Source organism: Falco biarmicus, chromosome 9 (assembly GCF_023638135.1).
Source record: "Falco biarmicus isolate bFalBia1 chromosome 9, bFalBia1.pri, whole genome shotgun sequence".
In the NCBI taxonomy this organism is placed as follows: Eukaryota; Metazoa; Chordata; class Aves; order Falconiformes; family Falconidae; genus Falco; species Falco biarmicus.
In genome coordinates this window covers 12,443,030-12,466,111 of record NC_079296.1, presented here as the reverse complement: position 1 = coordinate 12,466,111, position 23,082 = coordinate 12,443,030, and the positions used below count along the sequence as shown (strand labels likewise).

Here is a 23,082-nt window from a genome sequence, read left to right as displayed (position 1 = left end):
GCTCCGCTGAGCAGAAAATCAAAGGCGAGGGGGAAGAAAAAAAAATTTAAATGGATGGTGGCTGCCTGGAATGGCACCCAGTCCCACTGCAGCCTCCTCCCCAAATCAGGGGGGGCAGACAAGTTTAGATCCCCCCACAGCCCCATCCAGAGGTCCTTTTCAGTCTCATCCTCCCTTCCCACGGTCCAAGCTCCGTCTGGCAAGAGCTTAAGTCCCTCCCTTTTGCCCCCCGCCCCTCCCCTTCCCTAATTATGTACAAAACACTTCTTAGAATAAAATGCCCACGCTGGGGCTCCTCCCTGCTTTCCTCTTCCCCATTCATCCTCTCCAGACCGCTCCAAGCCCCTCCCCCCGTGGCAAGCCCAGCCTCTCGCTTCCCTCCTGGAGCCCTTTTCATTTTTATTTCTAACCCCCTCTCCATTCTCCCTGCTGCCTCTGCTCCTTCCCCCGATGGCTACGAACTGAGCAGCAGAAGAGGGGGAGGGGGCACAGGAATAAGGGAAGGGGGGAAAATTAGCAAGAAAAAGGAAGAGGGGAGGAAAAAGGATTTTTTTAATTATTTTTTTTTTTTGCCTCTGCCCTTAATGCCCGCGATCTGGATCAAGGAAAGGGATTTTCTGTCTGAGCATGAAAAGGACTGCTAGAGCCCCAGGATTTTCACGCCTGCATTCTCAGCCCAGCACCCAGTATGCAAGCTGGACAGAGAAGCTCTCCCACAAGTTCCTACCGAGCCGAATAAAACCCGCGGGCGAGCAGATCTCCGCCAGAGAGGGACATTAGCATCAGGTAAGGCGAGCGCTGCGCTGCGGCTGCGGTGCCCCGTCCTGCCTCGGCCGCGTTGTGTAACGCACCCGCGGCCCCTCCGCGCCCAGCCGCGCACACGGCGCCTCTGCCCTGCACCCCAGCCCTGGGCAGCACGGAGTTGCGGGGGGGGGGGGGGGGGGGGGGGCGGGGGGGGGGGAGCTGAATGGCAGAAGTCCCGCAGCCCAGTTAGTGATAGTGCGTGTGTGTGCGGTGAGAGTGAGGCCGAAATTTGCTGCTAACTGGGAAGACTGGGAGCTCTGGTTTTTACTGGGGAAAGACGCAGCCCCTGGAGGATGCCCACTAGTAGGGGTTCAGCCCCCCGGTTTGGCTGGGCTGGTGGCGAGGCAGGGGTGGAGGTGGGGGTGGGAGGTAGCCAGCATCCATCTGTATTCCGGAGTATCGATACATCCCGGAGCGGGTGGTGGTGGGGAACCGTCCCCAAGGAGATGGTGTCATCTCCACTTAATCCACTGCTCCGTTTTTGCAAGTGACAAGCGAATCACGGAGGAAAAGGAAAGTCTGTCGCCTTGAATCCCACACGGGGCTGATTGCCTCTACTTATGGTGGGGACTGGGAGGCAGCAGCAGAGCCAAGGGAGGGCAGCGATGGCGGGGGGCTGCATCCCACAGTGCAGGAGGAGGTTGCTTTTCCCCGGCTCAGCTCTCAAAGCTGATCGCGAGGCTGGTGTGGAGCGTAACTTCGCCTTTTCCAGTCCATGGGGAATAGGGAGACAGAGGGCATCTCCACACCATTACATCATCCCCGAGGTCTAAAGACCCAGCGAGGATCCGAGGAGAGGAGGGCTGGAGGTGTGAGTGTGTGTTTTGCTTTTGGAGAGTCCCTCTTGCTTTTACTTAGGAGTGGGGAAGGGGAGTGGGTGTCACTTCTTAGATGCAGTCTCCTGGTCATGGGGAGAAACAAGCAGCAGATGAAATGCTGGCAGTCTTGCTGTATGAATTTATCCTCGTGATTGACATCTGCACTAGGTGGGACAGAAGGGTCCTTCATGCTTTACTCTGGCTGCTCATCTAGGTGCATAATAATAATTGGTTAATGGCAGTAAAGCTGCTTTCCCAAGAGTTGTAGAGAAGTATTTGGGAGGTGGTGAGAGGAGGAGGTAGTGAGTAAAGAGGAGATGAGGCTTTTGTGTAAGAAATCTGAAAAGATTTATTTTTTAAAAAAAATTCCTTATAAAGGAAAAAGATTGATCAGATCTGCTTATGAGTGACAGACAGACAAACCCGGAATCTCTCCCTCCCACACACCACACAGACAAGCAGTTGTCTCCCTCGCATACATGTACACGCTAAGCACACAAAACACATGCTGTCAAACTTGCACAGTCCACCCCATGCTTAAACACAGCATCTTGGTGTTTCTCTCCCACGGATGCAAGCACCTCTTCAAGCTACGCAGCCCCGCAGTTCCCCTGCACTCAGACACACAGGCTTGATCTGCACATGAACACACACTGTAACCTGCAGAAATAACTGCATTGATATTCTTATTATGCGAATCAAACAGTCAGATGTTCCCACGAGCGTACACATGCTGCCTTCTTTGCAGGTCTCTCAGTAGGTGGTTTGTTCCTCCAGTGTAGTCTTCTCCCTTGTAGTTAGTACCAGGCATTGATTTGGGGTTTGTCTGTCTCCAAAGCCCTTTGCGACTCAGCAGAAAAGCCTGCTACATTTTGTGTGCCTACGTTTGTTTTACTGCTCTTTGCATGTTCCCGGGACTCGGTAATGGTTGCACTACTGGAAAGGCAGGCAAGCAGCAGGCGGGGAGCAGGGGAATGGTAGTGGGGAGCGGTGGCAATCCCATACCCGTCACAGCCTCTCTGATCAAGAGCTGGAGCCTGTGAGTATGGGAAGTGCCCTGCTAGAGTTGCCTTGCTTTTTTCCGTGTGGGAGAGTGGATGTGAGCAAAGCCACAAACGCGTCTGTAGCTGAAACATACACAGTGCAAGGCTCCGCTTCAGTCTCACCCTGGTTCAGAGCAAAACCCTCCCAGCCTTAGAGTGCGAACCATCCCATGCCTTTGCAAGCCCCTGTCATCAGAAACGGTGTAGTATGCGCAGGGGAGGTGATGTCACTGGTGTTAGATGTATTTAACCAACATCCCCCTCCAACTATCCTCCCCTCCCCCTCTTTCCATAGGGCCTAGTGAGGAGCCCGTGCAGCCCTCCAGGAGCAGGAATATAACAAGGCCAACCAAAGTCTGTGTTAAAACTTTGGAGAGGAGGAACATACGGTGAATTGGCTTGCTATAGGTACAAGGTGTCCCAAGAGAGATGGCAGAGAGAATTAATTGTCTGTGTTCCCTCCTCACCTCTGCTGTTTATTTACTCCATTGGAAATATGTGTAAGGCTGATGCTAACCACTGCGTGGGAGGGGGTCTGCCAGCAGATCGTGCTCACTGTGTCTGTGCAGGGGAGCAGCCCAAAGCCCGACCCGCGCCTTTGCTGGGGCAGGTGCCCCACCTGCGTGGGGGGCTCTGCTCGGGAAAGCACTGCAGCCCCAGCACCTGCGTGTCCTGCCCGTCCCCCTGCCCACCTCCAGCAATGGGTGGGCATGTCCAGAGTGCACCCAGGGCCCCCTGCACACGCGGTATCTACAGCCCATGCTGAGATGCTGTGAAGGCAGGAAAAAATAATTGAGGGGAAAAATAAAAAAAAAAAAATTAAAATCACTAGATACCAGAAATGCGGGTGAAGAGCCCCAAAAGCACCTGGGGGCGCGACATCCGCAGATGGAAAAGCAGGGACCCCCCCTTCCTCCGTGGGAAGGACCCCTCCGCCGCCGGCAGCCCCGTGCCCCGCTGCGCCAGCGCGCAGCCCCTCCGCGGCGGCAGGATGGCGGCGCGGCCGTGCCCAGGAGGGGGCGCTGTGGCTCCACGCAGCGGCGGCGGGCGCGGAGCAGTGCGGAGGGGCGCGGAGCGATGCGCATCGCCCTCCTCCCCCCGCCTGCCCGGCCTCGCACAGCGGGAGCCAAGCGCTAATAATAATACGGGGGCGGGAGGGTGGCGAAGCCAAATAACAACAGGGCTCTCTTCTCCAGGGAGCCCAGGTGCAGCTGAATGGGCTGGGGCCGGATCCCCCCGGCTGCGGAGCCGCTGGGGCGAGGGCGAGTTCTGCTGAGGATCTGGCCCCATGCATGCAGGAATCTTTTACCCAGTGATGAAATGCAGCTACTTCTGGGACAGAGCCCAGCAGCTTTTCCGTGCCAGCAAATACTACAGGGGAAGTGAAAAATCACTTCATGCATTGAAAGTGCAGAGATGAACTTAGTGAGGCAGAATATAAATTACCCAGAGTTAGGTAGCTTGTGCCCTGTGGTTTGATTTACACCATCCCTCTTGCAAAGTATCACGAGATTTTTTTAACAACCGTAAGGACCTTGGCCCACTTCCTTCCAGGCTGTGCAGAGCAGCTTCCCAGAAGGGGAGAATATTTGTTCACAGAAAGATCCGGCTTCTTGCTAGACCCATAGACCATGGTTCAATCCTGCGGTTCTTCCTCTCGCCTAGAAGATGGCTGCCGCCCGGAGCATGATGCTGAGTTACCAAATGGTGCTGAGCTGAGTTAGGGGAAAGCATCTCCTCCTCCCAGCTGTGTGTGATAGCTCAGAGTGTGCTCGGGTGCCAGGGGAGTTTTTCCTTGCTCTCCGTGCCCTGCACTGCCACATCCAGCCGACCTGCTGGGACCAGAGCTCGGCTGGACAGGGCTGCAGCAGGCTTGTGGCTTGTCATCGGTGCAGGAAAGGGAAATGTTAAAGCAGAGACCTGGGGAAGGAAGGGAACTGGAGGTATCTACTGGGTTGTCTGGAGAGAGTGAAACATGGGCAGAGCTGGACTAGAGAAATGAGGTGGCATTCACCAGGGTTCAAGAGTAGACGCAGGATAGCTGTTGCTGACTTGACAGACTAAGCTGTACTGTTTCAGGGAAGAAAAAGTGCTATTACTAGTGGGACGGAGGAATGGGAGAAACAGCAGAAATCGGAGGAGCTGCTGATTTACCCTGAGCTACAGGCAATTGAAGGACTCAAGTTTACTTCAGGGATGCTGGATCAGGTCCTAAGTGAAGGTGGCATAAATTTGGCATAACCATGTCATTTTGAAAAGGAGCGAGGAGTCAGGCCCAGGGTTCCCTCTGTGGTTGGGATGGGGGGGTTAATACAACATTTCTAAACCTTTGCAGCCTCCTGCTTGGCGAGCTGTTTTCTTGCAGCCTTGAGGCAGGACCTGCAAGCAGCATCATAGAAAAGACATTTATTTTTGCTATTTGTTCTTCTGAAGTCATGTGCTCTAAATCCATTTTATCATTGCCTACAAGGTGCAGCTGACAGAGCTTAGCTATGCACAGTGCCATCGCTGTCTGCTGACAAGCCCATTCAGAGCGCAGTGCTGGGTGAGAGCGGTACCCGTGGTGGCACCAACGCCCCTGCGGCTCTGGTGATGGCGTCTCTCTAGGTGTTAACATAGCATTCCCCAATAGTTGAGCTCTCACACACATGATTCCCTGCTCCTGTTTCAGAAAAAAACAACCAGTTGCACTGCTGATGGATCACTTCTTATGCTGGCAATAGAAATAACAGTAAGTCAGAGCAGCAGCAGCTGATCGGAGCAAATAATCTAAAACAGCTTCAAATGGTGGCCTCCAGAGGAGGACAAAGTGAATAGCCTTTGCCAGACATATACTGTTGTTGTTCACTGTTTATGTTGGTGATAGAAATGCTGGGCAGAGGTAGAAACTGAGGTGCCAGGAACACCAGTAAGCTTTCAAGCCCTAGAACAAATTCTCTCTGTGTGTTAGCAGTGGGCACTGTTCAATGGAGTATTGCCATCACAGTGACACCTTTCCTCCCAGAGGTTCACAAACTCCAGCAAAGCCAGCTCTGGCCTGACACATACCAAGCAATGACGCAGAAGCTTGCAAACCAAGCTATGGGAGGTTCTCACAAGTAAGAGAAGCTCCAGAAAAATACAGTTTGTTCAACTTACTTTTTGCTGTAAATCAAAACACAATATAGGAGCAGACGGAGCTCTCACACTCCTCTCCGTTCTCCTGTACTGCCCAATTACCAGTAGAGTGGCTCTGGTTCTTGCAATCTTTTCATGCTTGGGACCTGTCTCATAGTTATCCTGATAAAGGTGCACTCTTTCACCCAGTGTTTATGGAAGGTAAAGCCTGGAGGCTTACAATAGGTCTTCTAATAGCTTGGACTTTTATATCTATGCATATTACAGCCAAAATATGCTGTACAGTGAGTATCTGTGAAAGGCTTGGAACCGCTTGCTGTAAATCATCCCAGCCTGTCGAAGCCAGGGGAGTTAACTGGCTTCATGGTGAGTGAGGATCTCTTTCTTAGGGTTTGATTTAGAGCATGATTTAGAACCTGGCCTGTGCTCTAGACTCTGCTGTGTCCATCATGATTTTGGATGCAGTTTTGGCCAGAAGTCCTGAGTCGACACAACTGATTCCATTTAGCCATCTCTTTACCCTGCTAGAGCAGTGCATGAGGTTGTCTGATACATTGCTAACATTGGAGACCTTTGTGGTAATTTATCCTTGCAGTTGTGGATGCTGACTTGCTGAGCAGGGGGAAGACTGGGAGGGCAAGCTTTAAAACCATTGCCTTGTGTGGGCACTACATTGCAGGTGTGGCTGCAGGACCAGAGGAATAAATAAAAGAAGCTTGCACAATAGTTCAAAGCAATAGTTAGAAAATGACAAAGAAACTAAAACTAACCAAGGAAGGATGGAAGGAAACGGACTGTGAGCCTCGGGAGGAGGCTGATGATTCAGGGCAGGAGGGAGAACCAGGACTAGCAGGTGTGAATCTTTAGCTAGACTTCTGGGATCAGCAGAATGGACAGCAGCGAGGCAGGCGACAAGTGCCGGAGCAGCCTGGCTGCTTTCGCCGTGTGACTGCTCTTCAGGCAGGTACAGATGGTGAGCGGGTAAGCAAAGCCCTCAGACATATGCTGGGGTGCATATGTGGCTATGGGTTCCTCCTGGCTCAGACCACCTCCTTGCCTAGAACATGAGGATGCTAGAGTTATTCCAGACATTTTTCACACTGCTCTGTGCTGGGGGATGTTTGCAGTAAAAATCAAAGGTGTGTTTTGGGAGGAGCAGGGAGAGCTTAGGAGTTACAAGGTGAGACTGAAGAACGCTTGAGAAATACTGAGAGAGTCAAAGGAAAGAACTAACAAAGACAGCATAATGTTTGTGCTAAAATTGTGAACAGAGATAAAAAAGCAGCAACAAGGATACATGTAACGTAGCCTTAAGACCAGCAGCTATTTCTAGAATTACTTATGTCATGTCGTCCAAATTCAGAGTTGCTTCTGCAAAACAACTCCAGGCTTCGCTGTTTTATGCCTGAGAATGCTGATAATGTGTTTATCTGCCATTTCCACTCTCCTAAAAGAGAACTATAGAGTATTTGAAAATGATGGTGGGTTGCTGTACCATATTTTAGGCCAGTGAATAGATAAATCTAATCAGCCAGGGAAAAGCTACCAGTTAGGATTCTCCCACAACATTTGTATGATGCTGGCTTAAAGTAACCTAATAGTTGTAATCTGAGTAATATTGTGATAAAAATCCTTTTTGTGCATCAGTTCTCTTATTTGCTTCTTGGGGCAGAAGACTTAATGTTAAAAGGCAGTGACCAGACCTGGATGTGGTGCTTGGGGTATTTGCTAGTGCCGTGGAGGAAGGAGCGATATGTATTGGTGATGGAGCTGGATTAGATCTTGTTAAGACTGGGAGAAACTGAGATTGGTGTAACCAAAACAGTAGGATACTGAAAAGAGCAGAAAGGCATGGATGAGTGCTATCCCTCCTGGGATAACCTTTCAGCTGCTCGGGGATGTGCGCAGTCAGTACTTGTCTCAGGACTGTCATGTGCAGTGTCACCAGGGTGCCTAGATCGTACAGGCATGACTATTTCATTATTGACTCCATTTATGATTTTGGTTTTCATAATGTTCTGCAGTAATGGGATTAGTAATGAGTTGTGTGCAAAAGTAATTTGTTTGGGATTTTTTAGATGTGGTATCACGTAATTTCCTTGGGTGTCTCCAACTTTCTATGGGAAAGAGAAGGAGTGAAAAACCATTTCTCCTGGTCCACCTCTCCCCTGTTGGTGACTGGAATCACATCCCTTGGCTAAACAGCACGCGGGCCCCAATTCTGCAGGGCATGTAATCGAGTGCTTAGCTATTGCTCAAAGAATATCAAACACAGGCTTGCTTTCAAATATGTGCTCAAACGTCGCTGACCCAGTGCAGTCATGACTGTAAAGGGCCTGATCCTGAAATCTGAATCAAACTAATTTTTAATTACAGTCCTGTGGATATAATGAAACCTGTTTCCAGGATCAAAATCTAAACAACAGCAAATCCATGCACATGCTGAGTGCAGAGTGAATCATGTTTATGATCTGTCAGAGTCCAGCTTCTTTGTTCCAAAATGCTGGTCAGGAAGGCAGAAGAAATATTCCCTGGGATATTATAAAGACTAACGTATCATCAGAGGGAGAATCAATGGAGATTGATGGCAAATTAGGTGGACGCTTGAGACATTAAAAGGAAGGATGGAAAATAGAAATGATATTATAATTGAACCATATTAATATATTTTAAATTGCTTTACAAATATTAACAAGTTATATAAGGAAGGCCTGGAAATCATAGTTTATTTAGCCTGGGAAAACTAGGAGTGAGAAGGGACTTTTGGGTTCCAGTACAAAAGTATATGAAGGTGAGAATGAAAAGCGATCAGAAACATTTTAACGCTTTGATGATATGAGAACAAGGGGACTCATCAGAATTAAAGGGCGCAACTTTTAGAGCAAATTAAAAGGAAATAGTCCTTTCTTCAGCGTATAGTGAAGCTACACAATTCCCTGCTGCAGGATGTCACTGAGATGAAAGTCTGGGTGGATTTGAAGTGTAAAAGGCTACATAACTTTGTAGCAATTAATAGCATTTGCAGCTCTGCAATCTAGGACAATGGTAATCAGATCTCATGCTTCAAAGCAAAAGCTGACCATCTTCTGGGGTCAGAAAGGACATTTTCTTTCTGCATAGAAAGAACATAATATGGCTGGCCAGGTAATATGACTGGATATGGTCGATCCTGCTAGTAGCTAAGTCAGCAAGAGATTAGCAAATTGCTTCTGTGGGTGCTGGATTAAGGTATTATAAAAAGGTTTTCATCAATGCCAGACAGAATATCAATCCAACAATCTCTTCTTCTGTGTCAACTCCCACAAAAGTAATTTCACTGATTACATTAGATATTGAAGTAGGACATAAAACGGGTGGTTATAAGCAGCGGCAATGACCCTGAGCTGCACGTTTCAGTTTCCTCTATCACCATCATTATCTGCAGGATGGTGCCGAGCTCAGATGAGCCTGGAGTCACTCAGTGCTCGGTACCGTGCAGATGCAAGCTCCCTGTCCTCGAGGGCCTGCGGTCCAGACAGAGGAGGCGGAAAAGAAACAGGGAATGCCGTCACCTCTGCTCAGCACCAGAGAAAGTGCAGCACAAGGCTCAGGGATCAATTCAAATCATATTACAGTCAGTGGAAGCATTTCAGTGTGCAGGAATCAGAGCTTGGGCTTGGCCTGGACAGATTTCGAAAGCAGTCGGTGGCAAGGTAATGGGACATTTTAGAAAACGGGACCTTAAATATCACAGTGGGGTATGCTGAACACTTGCAAAATCAGCCTCCAAGGTGTCTGCAAAATGTCACCTTAAAGAATTTGCCCAAGCTTATGCGGGAAGCCTGAAGCAGAGAGGAGTGCCCGGGTGCACTAAATCTGGGGATTTGACCAAACCACCCTGGCAGGAGTGACAGAACGGAGAGAGATCGGATAAGGAGCCCACTGGTGTCCCACCTCCTCTCCCCCCAGTTTCTCTTGAGTGCCACAGCCCCATGACCAGAAGGTCCCAAGGTACCTCCCCAGATGAAGGACCACCCTGTCTGCTGTGTGTAGTCCTGCACCCTGTCCATGGTCTTCCACTATCTCTGGGGCCATGTTGGTGGGAGGAGGGAGGAACCTGCCTTTCTCCATACTCTTTCTCTCATATCAGCCATTGTTTTCCCCTCTTGCTGAAGGCAGATGTTTGGGTGAAGAGAGAACAGGCTGTCGCATACAGACAAGGGTGTTCAGCTTCACCAGGTGACACTTGCTGAGGGCCATAGTTATCTGTAGCTGAGCACAGAGGAGTCTGCTCTTCCATGGTCATCTGTACTGGGGCTGAGACCAGTAATACAACTGGGTTTCCTTCAGAAAGGCAGGAAGGGTGACAAGCTGATGGCTGTGAGGAAGGCATATACACTAGATGGAATAAAGCTCTGAGGGAAATGTGTGATCGAGGCTGGGAGGGAGGGATGGGGGGTGGGAGAGGAGAGCTGGCAGGTAGGAACACAAAGTTCACTGGCAAGGCAAGTGCGAATGCTGAGACAAATTGCCACATCAGGACGAATGATTCCTTCGCTTCCTGGATTGCAAACCAGACAGAGATGTGACCAGCAGGTGCAAATCTGCTGACGAGGTGTTGTGTAGGTGTGATGATTACTGTGCTTGTAAGCCTGGCTGGAAAGGGCAAGGATGGGCGAGGGAGCTTCGGTTCTGTAAAATGCATGAGAAAGATGCATGCAAAAAAAATAGCTATGAAGTAGGATTGTAGTTTACCTGCATTATTGGAAGATTGATTTCTGATGAAAGGAGCAGAGGAAGGAGGGGAATAAAATTTTACAGATGGCAAGAATGGGGATCAGAGCTTTAAAATGGCAGTTGTGAGTTAGTGTTCTTGAAGGATTGGTTCAAATGTGACTGCAGAGACCAGTGCTGGTTTCTGATTTCCAACCATCTGCATTTAAAAGAGAGAGAGACCAGCAGACTGGCCTTAGTGAAATTCTGCTGGATTTCCCCCAGGGAATCAGGATTGTCCCTGCATTTCAAGTACCTGGAAGACTTAAAACACTGACAAGGCTGAAAGGTGAGGAGAGGGCTGAAAGGGAGAATGGCTGGCAGGAATAAGTAGATTGTAGACTACGCTGGATAATTCAGGGATCTGTAATAAAACTGCATGGTGATGGATAGTGAATAAAAGACTGTAGGTATATTATGGTTTACGGAGCACAGGACAGACGTGTCTCTAAGGAGACTGCGATAAGGAGTGGAAGGTAGCAGTGGACTGGGAGCAGCGGATGTTTTGGGATGCAACAGCACTGGGAGAATAAAGCAGCACTGTAGCAAGATAGTTCAATCCCGATGCTGTCACCGACATGTTATATATGACCTTGGGCAGGTCACTTAGGCTGATACCTTTCGGAAGAGCTTTCTAAATGCATGTGTTTCCATGCATAGGAGCTGAATTTCTTACAGTCAGTGCTGTGATTCTGAGCCCTCTAGCTCACACAGTGGATGCAAACCACCCAGGGAACTCGGCTCCAAGTTTGGCATGGGGAAAAGTCTGGATTTTTTTTAAGAATTCAGCAACCTGTGTCCTCAGGAAATACAGGGCCCCCCCTTTCCTCCCCCAAGACTGGTATTCAGCCGTGCTGATCTTTCCTTATCCAGTGCTGGGCAAAAGCAGCGCTGGATTGCGTCTCTCCCCCCTCTGCCCCAGCAAAAGGGCCCGATGTTTAGAAATCTGGCCTGAATTAATTTCTCTTCTCACTGCCTAAGACCACTAACTAAAGTTGCCCTTTTACTGGAATATATAAGAGAATATGCTAATTGTATCTGTTTCTCTCCCTTGCACACAGATATGGGGCTTTTACTTACACAACATGTACAATGAAGTGTGCAAGTGTGCACGTGCACACACACGCACACACACGTGCATGTGTGCACACACATCCATTGTGTTTTGGGAAGCCTGAATCAAGACTGCTGCTTCAGTGCAGCGTATTAGTCTTCTTACCAACTTCAGCATTTGAGGTAAATAGCAATTAATGGTAAAGCTGCTTACATTAAAAAAAGGAGCAACAGAGGCTGATAAGTCCTTCCTACCAGTGGATTCTCCTGCAGTGCTTCTCATTACTTTGTTTGTTTTCAAGTTTCAAGACAGAAATTTTGTCCGTGGTGTATTTTTTTCTCATTGCTGCTCCTCCAAGGGAGCAATTCTGTAGAGCCTTGTTAGCAGTGAGGTACAGCCCCCAGCCGCTTGTGTCTCAGCTAACAGGGACACTCCTTTGGTGCTGGGGGCACGACCCTCTCTCAGGTGTTATAATAGAGGTGGACAGAAGGGCTGGGGACAAATACACACTCTGCTGCCCTTGCACAGTGTTACTGCTCGTCTGCAGACTGCCTTAAATAAGATTTGGAGCTGGGGAAAAGGAAACCAACAGGAGAGCTAAGATCCACTCTAGATTTTATTTTTATGTGTCATTTTTAAATTCCAGGCTCTTGAAAGGATATGAGGGCTGACCTCCAGCTCAATAATGCAGTATTTTTGTAATAAGATGCTCATGATGCATTTTCCATGCCCCATGTGCATGTGCAGAGTGTTCCAGCACGCATTGTCTTCTGGGACAGTGTTGAAGGACTGTAGAAGATGAAAATAAGCCATTGGAGGGTTTGTGCTTGTTCATATTGGCCACAACTGATGTTAAGAAAGCAAAATATACCCAGAACTGGGTTCCTTCTTAGTGAAAGCTTGTTTCCTCCTGAAGAAACCCCAATTCCAAACTAATTGAAGTGCAGTATATGTGGCTAAGGGGTGCAGGGGCCAAGTTCTTTGACAATGTAGAAACACCCAGAGATAGTTAGATGTCTAACTCCTATATACATGCCTATTTTTTTTAATCCACTGGATGCAGGAAGCTAAGCAGGTGATGCTCCCCTAAATACCTCTGGGACTGAGATTGCAGGTGGGTGGCTGGGAGCAGGGTCCTATACTTGAGCGCTCAGCCACAGAAGCGGATGCCAGACGATGCCTGAGGAGCAGGAGCCCCAGGACTTGCTGTTCCCATCCCTGAGCATTGGTGTCTCCTTCAGAGCACACTTCAGTGGTCTGAACCAGGGCTGGCTGTTTGTGGGGAGCTGTGCTTTTCTTTTTGCTTAATGTCAGATGCACTTGGACATCACATGTTCCAGTTTTCTGAAGGAACCTCATGCCTATTTGATTGTATGTTAGGGACTGCAATGCTTAAAGAAAAAAAAAAAAAAACCAACAAAAAAGAGAGAGCGAGAGCCAAGAGAAGCAAAAAGAAAGAATTCAGAGAAACAGAGGGTAAAAAGGCATGGTGTGACTGTCTTGAAATAAAAAAAGCAGTATATGGCAATTTCTAGTGGTAAAAGTAAATCCAGTCTCAGATTATTTCCTGGGAACTTTACTCTCATTTTTGATACAAGGACTTGCTCATTTATTTTTCTCTAAATCTATTTATTTCACTCTAAGTTCTCTGTTGAATGCAGGTTTAGACTGGAATAGAGCAAAGGACTGTGAAAGTCATCAGCTTAAGAGACTCACAGAAACTCAGCCTTGCTGAGATCCCTCATGTTGTTATGAAGATCTGACAGACAGTTATTGTAATTCCTAGTAGGGATAGGTGAATAAGGATATTTTTTTTTTTTGTCAGTTTGGTTCTGAAATGAGAAGGGAAAAAATTAATTTTAGCTATTCAAACATAATTGGTGTGAGGGGGAAGAATGAAAAGACTTCTTTTATAATTGGGACTAGAAGGAAAAGCAAATGGAAAATCACTTCAAAACTTCAAATTTTGCAGGAATGCAAAATTTTTTTTCCATAACTGTATTTTTTCGCTTTTGTTTAGTCTTTTTTTTTCATTTTCTTCTAGATCCACTTTGTAAACATTTCAATATCATGCATTTAAGTTAAGGAATAATACAGTCATGTACTTTGATTCGTTTAAATTTTTCCCATCCCATTTTTTGATGGTAGCTATCTAACAAATTTAACCTGATTTAATAAACATTGGCAGTCAATCCCCAAGCACTTTTCTGTGCCTAATTTTAGTATGTGTTAAAAATCATGTCTCACATCTTTAGTGCCTATGACTGCAGTTTCCTTTATGCTACACACAGTTAAAGACAATTCGTACCTCAAATAACATACACTCAAAGGGTACAGAGCAGTAGGAGATGAAAGGAGAAAACAGAAAGATTTGTCTGAAGTCTCAGGGTAAATCAGTAGCAGAAGCATATAGAGGAGCCTACAGTCTTGACTTCCATTCCGCTGCTCTCTCTATGACTGCAGATTAATTATAAAATTCTTTCTCACCCATTAGATTTTCTCATACTCCTTCTACTCCTGCACTTTCTCGTTCACACCTTCAATTCTTTTTTACTCTTCCTTTAGTCCCACTTTCCTCGCTCTCCATTTTTGAACGCTTTCCTCTTTTCTCCTCTTCTGGTCCTCCTGTAGAAGAATACTAATGAAGTGACAAGTGATAATAATGTGTCTTGGCTGTGCCCACTGTGATGGATAAAGAAGGAGCAAGGTGTGTGGAGGAGAAGAGTAGCGAAGAGGGAGGGAAGGGGGTGATCTGAATTTATTTCAGACTCCAGGTGAAGGTATGCAGGAAGGCAGAGGGGCCAACTGCACACTCAGAAACGCTCACTGCAGTGGGAGCATGGAGTCCAAACTGAATGTCTAGGGAGGGGAGCATGAGCAGATCTGAAAGGTGGGACTGGTGCCCTCAGGGATGCAGGGGCCAAAAGGGGAACAAAGGCTTACAGGGAGATGTGTGGGCAAAGGGGAACGAGCAGATTTCTCCAGTTTGCTGTGACAGGACCTCAAACACAGATGTCTCACACTTGATTTGTCTGGACGAGTTTGTGTGCAGAGACTTCTAGTGCTCGAGTAAAATCAGAGGCGAATATGCATATTCAATCAGACAGGGGTTACGGGTGCTCTCTGCGCACTGGGCATTGCATGCTGGCAGGGATTAGACCGCCATCTGCTTGGTACAATACACATCACAGGGTCGGTACCTGAAGCTGGGATGTTGCTGGAACTCCTGCTGACTTCCTCAAGTCCTGCAGAATAATATTCTTGTCACCAGAGCCTCTATTGTGTGGTTAATGGGCTAATCTGGACTACAGATTTACAAATAGTCTCTGGATTTAGGGAGGAGAGGCGTTTAAGGGGCAGATAGGAGAAGAGGCTGCAGAATCCGTGCTTTGGACTGATACCTATAGCTCCCCGAGGAACAGAGGCCAAGCACACAACAGCTGGTGGGGAGAAACTGTGTTGATGCTGTGGGAACAAAGATGTTATCTAGTCTGCAATCCAGGCAGGAGGAGGGAGAAAACAGAGATGTAAATTAGGAGGAAGCTTCCTTGAGCTTCTTTGGTCCTAGAATATTATACCAAGAATAAAATGTCCAGGAATAGCTGTCTGTCATTGTAAACAGTCACATTAGACATGATAGATAACTTCAGGCTATGTCTTCATGAGCACAGTAGGCTCTAAATACCCTTCTTTCTTTGGAAACTCCTTCCAAACACCTTTGATTTCACAGGGATAAGCCAGCTAGCTGTATTCCTGTTCTGCATTTGATTTACCACTCACAGAAAATTATTTATCTAGCTAGCTATTTATTATCTAATTCCATGGCTGCAGTTGAGGCAAGTCTGTTTATTCCTTTTCCACAGCAGTGTCTCTTTCTCCGGCAGCTGTAACTGGCTTCTAGGTGCCCTGGGGAATGTCAAAGCAGAATTAATTAATCATGACCAATGATGAAGGTGTTTTTTAGATTTGGATTTGGCCAGCTGATCTTTCTGGGAGTTAGGCTGTTGAGGAAACAAATGTGATGCTTGCTCTGGATTGCTTTCAGACGGAGTCACTTTGGGAGGCTGCAGAGGCATGTAGGATCTATCAAGCAGTGGAGAAAATCTGGCAGAAGTCAGCAGTGTGCATGCTGGTGGAGGGGACTGCTCGCTCACTTTGGCAGGACACCATGCCAGTGAAACTGTTAGCTACAGTTTAGCATGTCCTGTCCTGTTCCTGGCCTGCAATGGTGTGAATCTTTCAGCATCCACAAGAAAGTCTTCTGGGCGTTTGTTCTGAATGTCCCCTTCAGAGCAGGAGGAGTTGTGATGGCACCTGGCACTTGCCGAACTGGAAGCCACCCCTTCATCATGCCCACGAGTGATGGCAGTGCTGGCAACTGCACAGGTTGTGATGAAGCAGCAGTGTTTGTTTTACAAATAGCTCTGATTTCTTCCAGATCCTCTTCCCTTTCTTTGTAGAGCCTGGTAGAGCATGTGCCGTTCTTCCTGGTCAATGATTTCCTCCTGGCAGTGGAGAAAGGTCAAGTGTCCACGCCAATTCTTTTTGATCTGTCAGCAGCCTTCAAATCCTCTGGCAATGAAGGGCTAATGATTTGCAGTGTCTGGCATGGATGGGCAATCTCTCCCTGCAGGACCATTCCTCCTTTCCAAAGAGACTCCACAGTGTGGTTTCGAGTAATGAAGCATCTCCCTCAAGAACTCTTCCAGGGGGTAATTCAGTGCTCAGTTGTACTGTTGCTGTCAGAGAGATGGGGCTACAATATTGCAGATGTGCTGATGACAAGGGATAAGATCAACTTTCCAGTAAATAATCCATAGTTTTCAAAATTTATCATCCTCAAACATCTTTTTCTGCCTTCAACTTGTTCCGCTGCTGCCTAACACAGGAACAAATGGAGGCACTTTGCTTCTTCCCCACCCCAGAGATGAAGGCATGCATACAGAGATGTAGGCTGGGATGGAGCCATTTGTGGGGCGGGGAGGTGGAAACATCAGCTTTTAATGGAAGTCTCAGAGTATGGCAGTACTCGCTGTTAGAGAAAAGCTGTAATCCATAGTGACAGGCCAGCTGGAGCAATAGTAGAGAACCAGGCGGATCTGCATGCAGAGGTGTGCGTTGAGCAGCTGCACGGGGGAATTCAGATTGCAAACTGCAGTGCTTGGCGCTAGCGGCATGTCCCTTTAAGAGGAAAAGCAGACAGAAAAGCCCACTACTACTTTAAATAAGCCTCCAAAGTTTGGAGATGCTTTTCCTTTTCATTCCCATTGCACAAACCACTGGGCTCAGCCCTATGAAGCCCACGGCCAGGGCTAGCCCCCCACCCCGAGGGGTGCTGTCAGCCTTGCAATGGGAAGGAGCAGCCCCTGCTGCCTCCTGAAGCTTTCTCTTAGCCTGCTGAAAGGCAGAAGGGAAACAAGGTTGGCCATGCATAGCCATGCCCTGCCTCTTGCTCCGTCCACCATCACGCGTAGACTCCTGTTAGGGCCCTGCCTTTGTGTACGTTGCTCTCTGCACATACATTGAAGATGGACTTGCTGCCCCCTCGCCGTCCAGCCCCCCGGACAGGCACGGGCAGCACTACGGCACGCACAGCTCGGCACGGGGACCCGCTGCCCTCAGTCTCTTATCGAACTGCCATGAATGCACGAGAGCCGCTGGGGACATTTTCATCCATGAAATGAAGAATCAATAGAGTCGCCTCATTACAGGCTCTGCTCCGTGCTGCCATTCTCCCCTTCCCTTTTGCCACATACCTTGCCCTTTTTGTCAACCCGCTTTTACCACCACCTACACAGGCTTGATGGTGCAAATTCACGGGTAGCAATTCCCCTCTGCTACGCATGGAGGAGCAAAAATGTGGTTTAAAAGAAGAAGGAAAAAAAAAATCAGAGAGACTTCCAAGAAGGAGGTGGAATATATCTTGTAAAAGTACATAAGTGGTTTGGAAGCCAAAGGCCCCAGGAGGTCAGTAGTATTCAGACTTTGAAATCCCTGATGCTCTTGAAAATGCTACATGTAAATTCTATCCTGGAAAAATCTGGTGGTTTTTTTTTTTTTTTTTTAATAACAAGCAGAGAAGTTGGTTTTGTGATGTGCAGAGGGGAGTGGAGCTGTGCTCTGCAGTCACTGAGCTGACAGAGCTGCTTGGGAAATGGACATGCTATTTCCTTGGGAAATTCACGCTTTTTGATTTGTGGTTGTTTTTCTTAAGCTCCAGTTTGAATGAGAACCACGTTCCCACAAAGCTCTTGTGGCCTAAAAATTCAAAAGCAATAATAATTTGAGATCATCAATATCTACTGTTTCTGTGGTGCTGAAGTACTAAAATGCTACAGGAAATATTTACTATTGAATAATGATAACACATATAACAAACCAACATCAAGCATTTTATACAATATATAGTATATTTTAAACATGTATCAATACAATACAGAATATGTAAAAATGTCAAAACAAATTAATTGAAACAACATAAAAATAATGTGTTTATCTCCTCAAAATGAAACATGAAATGAAAAGAGAAAATCAAAATGATCTGTTTTGACACTTTAAACATAAAAAAGTTTGTCAAAATTGACATGTTCCCATGCAACGTTTGGATTTCAAGAGAACTGCGTTTTCCTACGAAAAACTGTTCTGTCAAAATTTTTGACCAGCTCTACTTACAGCCTATCTAAACAGACAAGCATCACAGCCAAGACTCTCAAACGCTCCAGGTGGTCAGAAGATAGATTTAGCACAGAGCAGAACAGTCTCAAAGAAAGGAATAAATAAAACTCACAGCTAGAGGTGGCCTGAAACTTGGGTACCAAACTGCTTTAATGTTCGAGATGCTCAGATCCGAGTGTTTTTGGACTTTAATCCTAGCAAGGAATGCGTTCCTTCAATTTTTAGCAAATGTGTGTTGCAGGGTTGGTGCGCTGATGGAAGAGGCTATTTGTGATGGTGAGATGCCAGTGCAGAGTCTCCGTATCCCCTGGGATTTTTCAGTTCTTGGCATTGGTCAGGGTCTAGCTAGTAAGAGCCCTCTGTATTTGACAGATTAATACTGGTAAGTATGAGATGGCTTTATTTTCCACACATCCTTCTGTCTCAGTGGAAATTCCAGGCTTAGGGCTGAGGAAACAGGCTAAAATGCAGTGCTGCAGGTAGGCTGGCTTTCAGATGCAAGGCTGGTGAGAACAGCTTTGGCTAGGAGTTCTCCCACCTTCATGATACACAGATTTTAAATCTTCTCATTATATAAATGCAGTTTCAGCTTAATTTGAGCTTCTAATTTAATACGCTGTTACGAATTAAGACTTAATATGATATTTGATTATCCTTTTGCAATGAGATCCAACCCAAGGCTCATTGACTTCAATAGACCTTCCAGCAGAACCTGCAACTGCAGACCCTGCATAGATGCTTAGAGCAGAGCTACACTCAAGATTTCTGGCTTCTGTTTCAGAAGCTGCCGATATAATGGTGTTATTTGGGGCTAACACACATTCTAGCTCACATTTCTAGCCTGAATTTAAGTGCCTGTGCATCAATGTGCGTGTAACTTCCCCCATACAGGGAGGCAGGGCAGCAGCAGGAGCTGAATGTGGGTGTCCCCAGCCTCAGACCAGTGTCCTGGGCACTAAAGGAATCCGTCCTCAATAATTCTATCAGTGATTCGTATCACACACCTCTAAGTCACTGTGCAGCACCTGTCGGGTGGTTGCAGAGGTATCAAGCCCACGTCAGTGACCAGTTGTCCTCCCCTTGGTTCTGCCTGCAGCTCTTTCCCTGCAGAAGTCTGAGCCACGCCATCCCTGCGAGGTCTCACCTTGTTTCTCGAGTCTCCTGGCAGGGTAGCTGTGCAAGGGTCTAAGGCAGTGGCAGCAGGAGCCGGTGTGGTGAATGCACAGGGAGATTTTTATGGCCACAGCAAATTCTTCTTCCTCTCAGAGTGATAAGAGGGGCGTGTCTGCCCGGGGCCAGAATTTGCTGCTGCAAACAACTCGGGTCCCTTTTCCCTCTCCTCTTCAGCTCCCCTGGCTCCCTTGGCTTCATCCAGCATCCATGGTGGCAGAACCTGGTGCCCATAGGAAACGCCGAGTTAAATGGTGCTTTTCATCCTGGCAGGCAGGGCTGTCATTATCCAAGCAGCAGGAGCTGTACCAGGAGAAGCAATGGCCTGCAGATTTTAACCCCTTCTACTCCTCCAGTAAGAGCTGAGGATCACAAAAAAGCCAGGTCAAGAGCTAAAATTCCTTCTAAGGGACAAGAAGAACAGGAAGATAAATCATTCACAAGGATCATTAGGTAACCTCAGCTTCCTAGCATACCAAAATAATGAGTGTTAGCTTGCATTTCCCAAGCCCTATGGAGTGGGGTCACTCCATGTGGCTCTGGTGGTAAAGTCCCTGCCCAGGAATGAACTTCAGAACAACAAAAATATTGCAAAGAATGTCAGGTGTGGGATAACAGTTGACCTTTTGGATTGAGCGTTACATTATTGCTCTTCAGGGCAGTTTTGGCATCGATTTTTTTTTTTTTTCTTCAGGCTGTCTTCTTACAGGTCCAAATTGTTGCAATGGAATATATTAGGAAGGCGAGACCAGCACACAGAATGGAACAAGCATGATGGCAAAACCCAGGGTTTGTGGACTGGCACAGGCTTCTCTGAACTTAGTTTTCAGATTATTGTCTGTCTCAAATTTCCAGTAAAGACTGTAGGGAATGGTACGATTTTTGTTCAGATTTTGTGTATGGTTTGCAGGTGTTTCTTGTTCCAAAATGCAAGAAAAGTATTGCATTAATTTGGACATTTTCTTTTATGCATAAATTACAAAATCTATTTTGGCTCAGTCAAAACATACTGTTTAAGAAAACACTTCATTTTGATTTTTAATGTATATTACTCAACATGTAATGAAAAACAAAACACAATCTTGAACCGATCCTTTCCAAATAGAACGCTCAACACATTCTGTTCCAAAGAAAAGCTGACTACATGAAAATGCTTTTTTTTCCCCTTAAATCAACAAATTTCTACAAAGTGTTTTGCCTCTGATGAATTGGCATTTTTCTGACATAAAATGAGCAATCCAAAAAAATCCTAAGCAGCTCTGTGGCAAGTCTTAGCTAATTCTGGAATAGTAGCATGAAGGTGCGTAGGAAGGGTACTGTAAGGAGACATAGCGTTGAGCTGAGACTTAAGAGATTTGGGTTGAATTCCTGAAGCAGTTATAAAATGATCTGGGAAAAGCCATTAATCTATGCCGTGTCTCAATTCCCATTCTGCAGAATGGGAAAAACAGCATTTCCCAATCTCCTAAAGCTACTGCAAGTATAAAAACCTATTAACACTTATGAGATTACTGGACTTTGATATGAGGTGTATAAGTACTGAGGAAGACAGAAGACAGACCTGCATTTTTGTGTAACTTAGAATGAAATTATGGAGAAGTGGACTAGCTGGGACAATAATTTAATAATAGTAGGAATAATTGCAAGTTCAGGGCAGTGTTTAATAGAAATCACTGCTCACCACCCACCATATTTTTTTTTAATAAGCAGCTCAGAAAAGTGCAATTTATCATTATTATTATCATCTATATTCATTCTATCTCTGCCACTTTACAAATGAGAGAAGTTCCTCACAAACATCTACAAAGCTAGCTCATTATCCAGCCTCCCTATTTATAACTCTCATTTATGACAATGGCTATCAAAATCTTGCCAACAGTAGGGCTGCTGGTGTGCTGACACCACTGCTCCACAGCCCGCTGAGCGGTATTATCTCACTGTTCCCTTGCGTTCCCCCATCTGTCCCTGGCCATCTGGTGTCCTTGGTCTTCTAATTAGATTGTAAGCTTTTTGGGGCATGGACTGCCTTTCTGGTTTCTGTTTGTACAGCACCTAGCACAACGCTGTTCCAGGCTCAGATTCAGCAGGACCGTCTTCAAAACGTGAGGCTTCATCGCATACCTGTGTGTGCATGCAGAAGGTCTGTTAATTCAGTTCCCGACCTGTCAGGCACTGTTAGCTGGATCCCCTTTCTAAACAGAGCCCGGAACCAAGCGCCCATGGATCCTGGATTTCAGAGTGGTGGCTTTGCTACCTTGGCTAGTAGATTTGTGGTGATTTAATGGAGTTTAATTCCCTCTGTCCAGCACCACTTGATGTTGTGACTTGACAGAGGTTGTACACCTGCCACAGTTCTTCAGTTTCAAGCCACCTCTCATCCTCATCGTAATAACACCAGTAGTTTATAATTAGCTGAAGTGTGGGGACAAACGAGCTGAGAACAGGTACCTAGTTGTTACCAGTGTGATTCTCGCCTCGCTATATGCAGGGAGTAATTAGAGTTTCTGCACAAAACCCACTCCCTTTAGGCTGCTGGTTGAGCAGGGTTTGTAACAAAGGATTTGTAGGGTGGGCTTGCTTCACTGAGTGTTCAGAGAAGTTGTAAGCAAAGTGTTGATGAACTGAGAAGAAAAAAAAAACTTTTCTCCTCTAAGTCATTTGGGGTCAAAAGAAATATTTTTATCACTGTTTCCTCTTAATAGGCTGGAAAGAAAAATCAAAAGGAAAAAAAAAAAAATAAAGCTCTGCTAGTTTCAAATGGAGATTTGGAAATATTTCCCTTTGGTACTCTCACAACCAAACCACTGACATCTCCCAATCATTGCTGTTTTCAGCATGAACAATTTTGCAGAAGTGAAGTGAATTTGTGGGCTGCATTGGTGTTTTGGAGAGGTGTTTCTCATCCTCTCTCTTTGCCTTTCCTCACCCAAAAAATATTTCAGCTGATGAATATCCCTCAGGTCTAACTACTCATATTTTAAACTGAAATGGTTAAAGAAAGTGCAAATTTAGACACCGTTCAGTGCAGAATTATCAAGGTCTGAGGAGGGATTCACCTATCATTGCCTGAAATGGAGAAATCCCACTTCTGTAAAGAAATAGATTTACAGTAATTTGGGATTTTATGATTTTGCATGCCACAATCATCCAGAAAGTCAGAGCCACTGCTGAATTGCAGCTCCATCTCTGACTCCAGTCAGATACCAGTGCCTGTAGTTTGAGCTATAAAGACATGCAGGTCAGAAGTAGTCAAAATCTGTTTTTCCCAGAGCTGAGGTTTATCCACAGAAGTTCATATGACTTAACAAACCCCGACAAATTGGCTTCCCCATCCATTTCCATCCATGTTCCCTGTTTTCCTCTGGCCCTGGCACAGAAAAGATGTCCTCAGCTTGGCTGGATTGCTGGCCAGCATTCTAAAGGACAACTAAAGCTGCATCGCGGGTGGTAACAGCCTTCCAGCACCTTCATGGGCCATCTCTGAATTAGGTGCAGAACATGAATGCTGTTGCTCCAGTTGCACCCAGCGACCTAACATGAACTAAACCCTACCAGTGTAGGGCAGCAGTTACCTGTCCAGCAGGAATGTGAGTGTGCAGTTAACTTAAAGCAGGGGTAGCTGAATAAAACTGAAAAGAGCATCTCCTGT

General features: G+C 46.5%; 1 protein-coding gene across 1 annotated transcript in view; it reads left to right on the top strand.

Annotated features, from left to right (window-relative positions):
- The first annotated feature begins 345 nt into the window (after positions 1-345).
- Positions 346-23,082, top strand: part of BRINP1 (BMP/retinoic acid inducible neural specific 1) — an 88,317-nt gene continuing 65,580 nt past the window's right edge. Inside the window, exon 1 of the mRNA XM_056352944.1 lies at positions 346-786. The gene's annotated coding sequence lies outside the window, so the exon portion shown is untranslated. The remainder of the gene's footprint in view (positions 787-23,082) is intronic.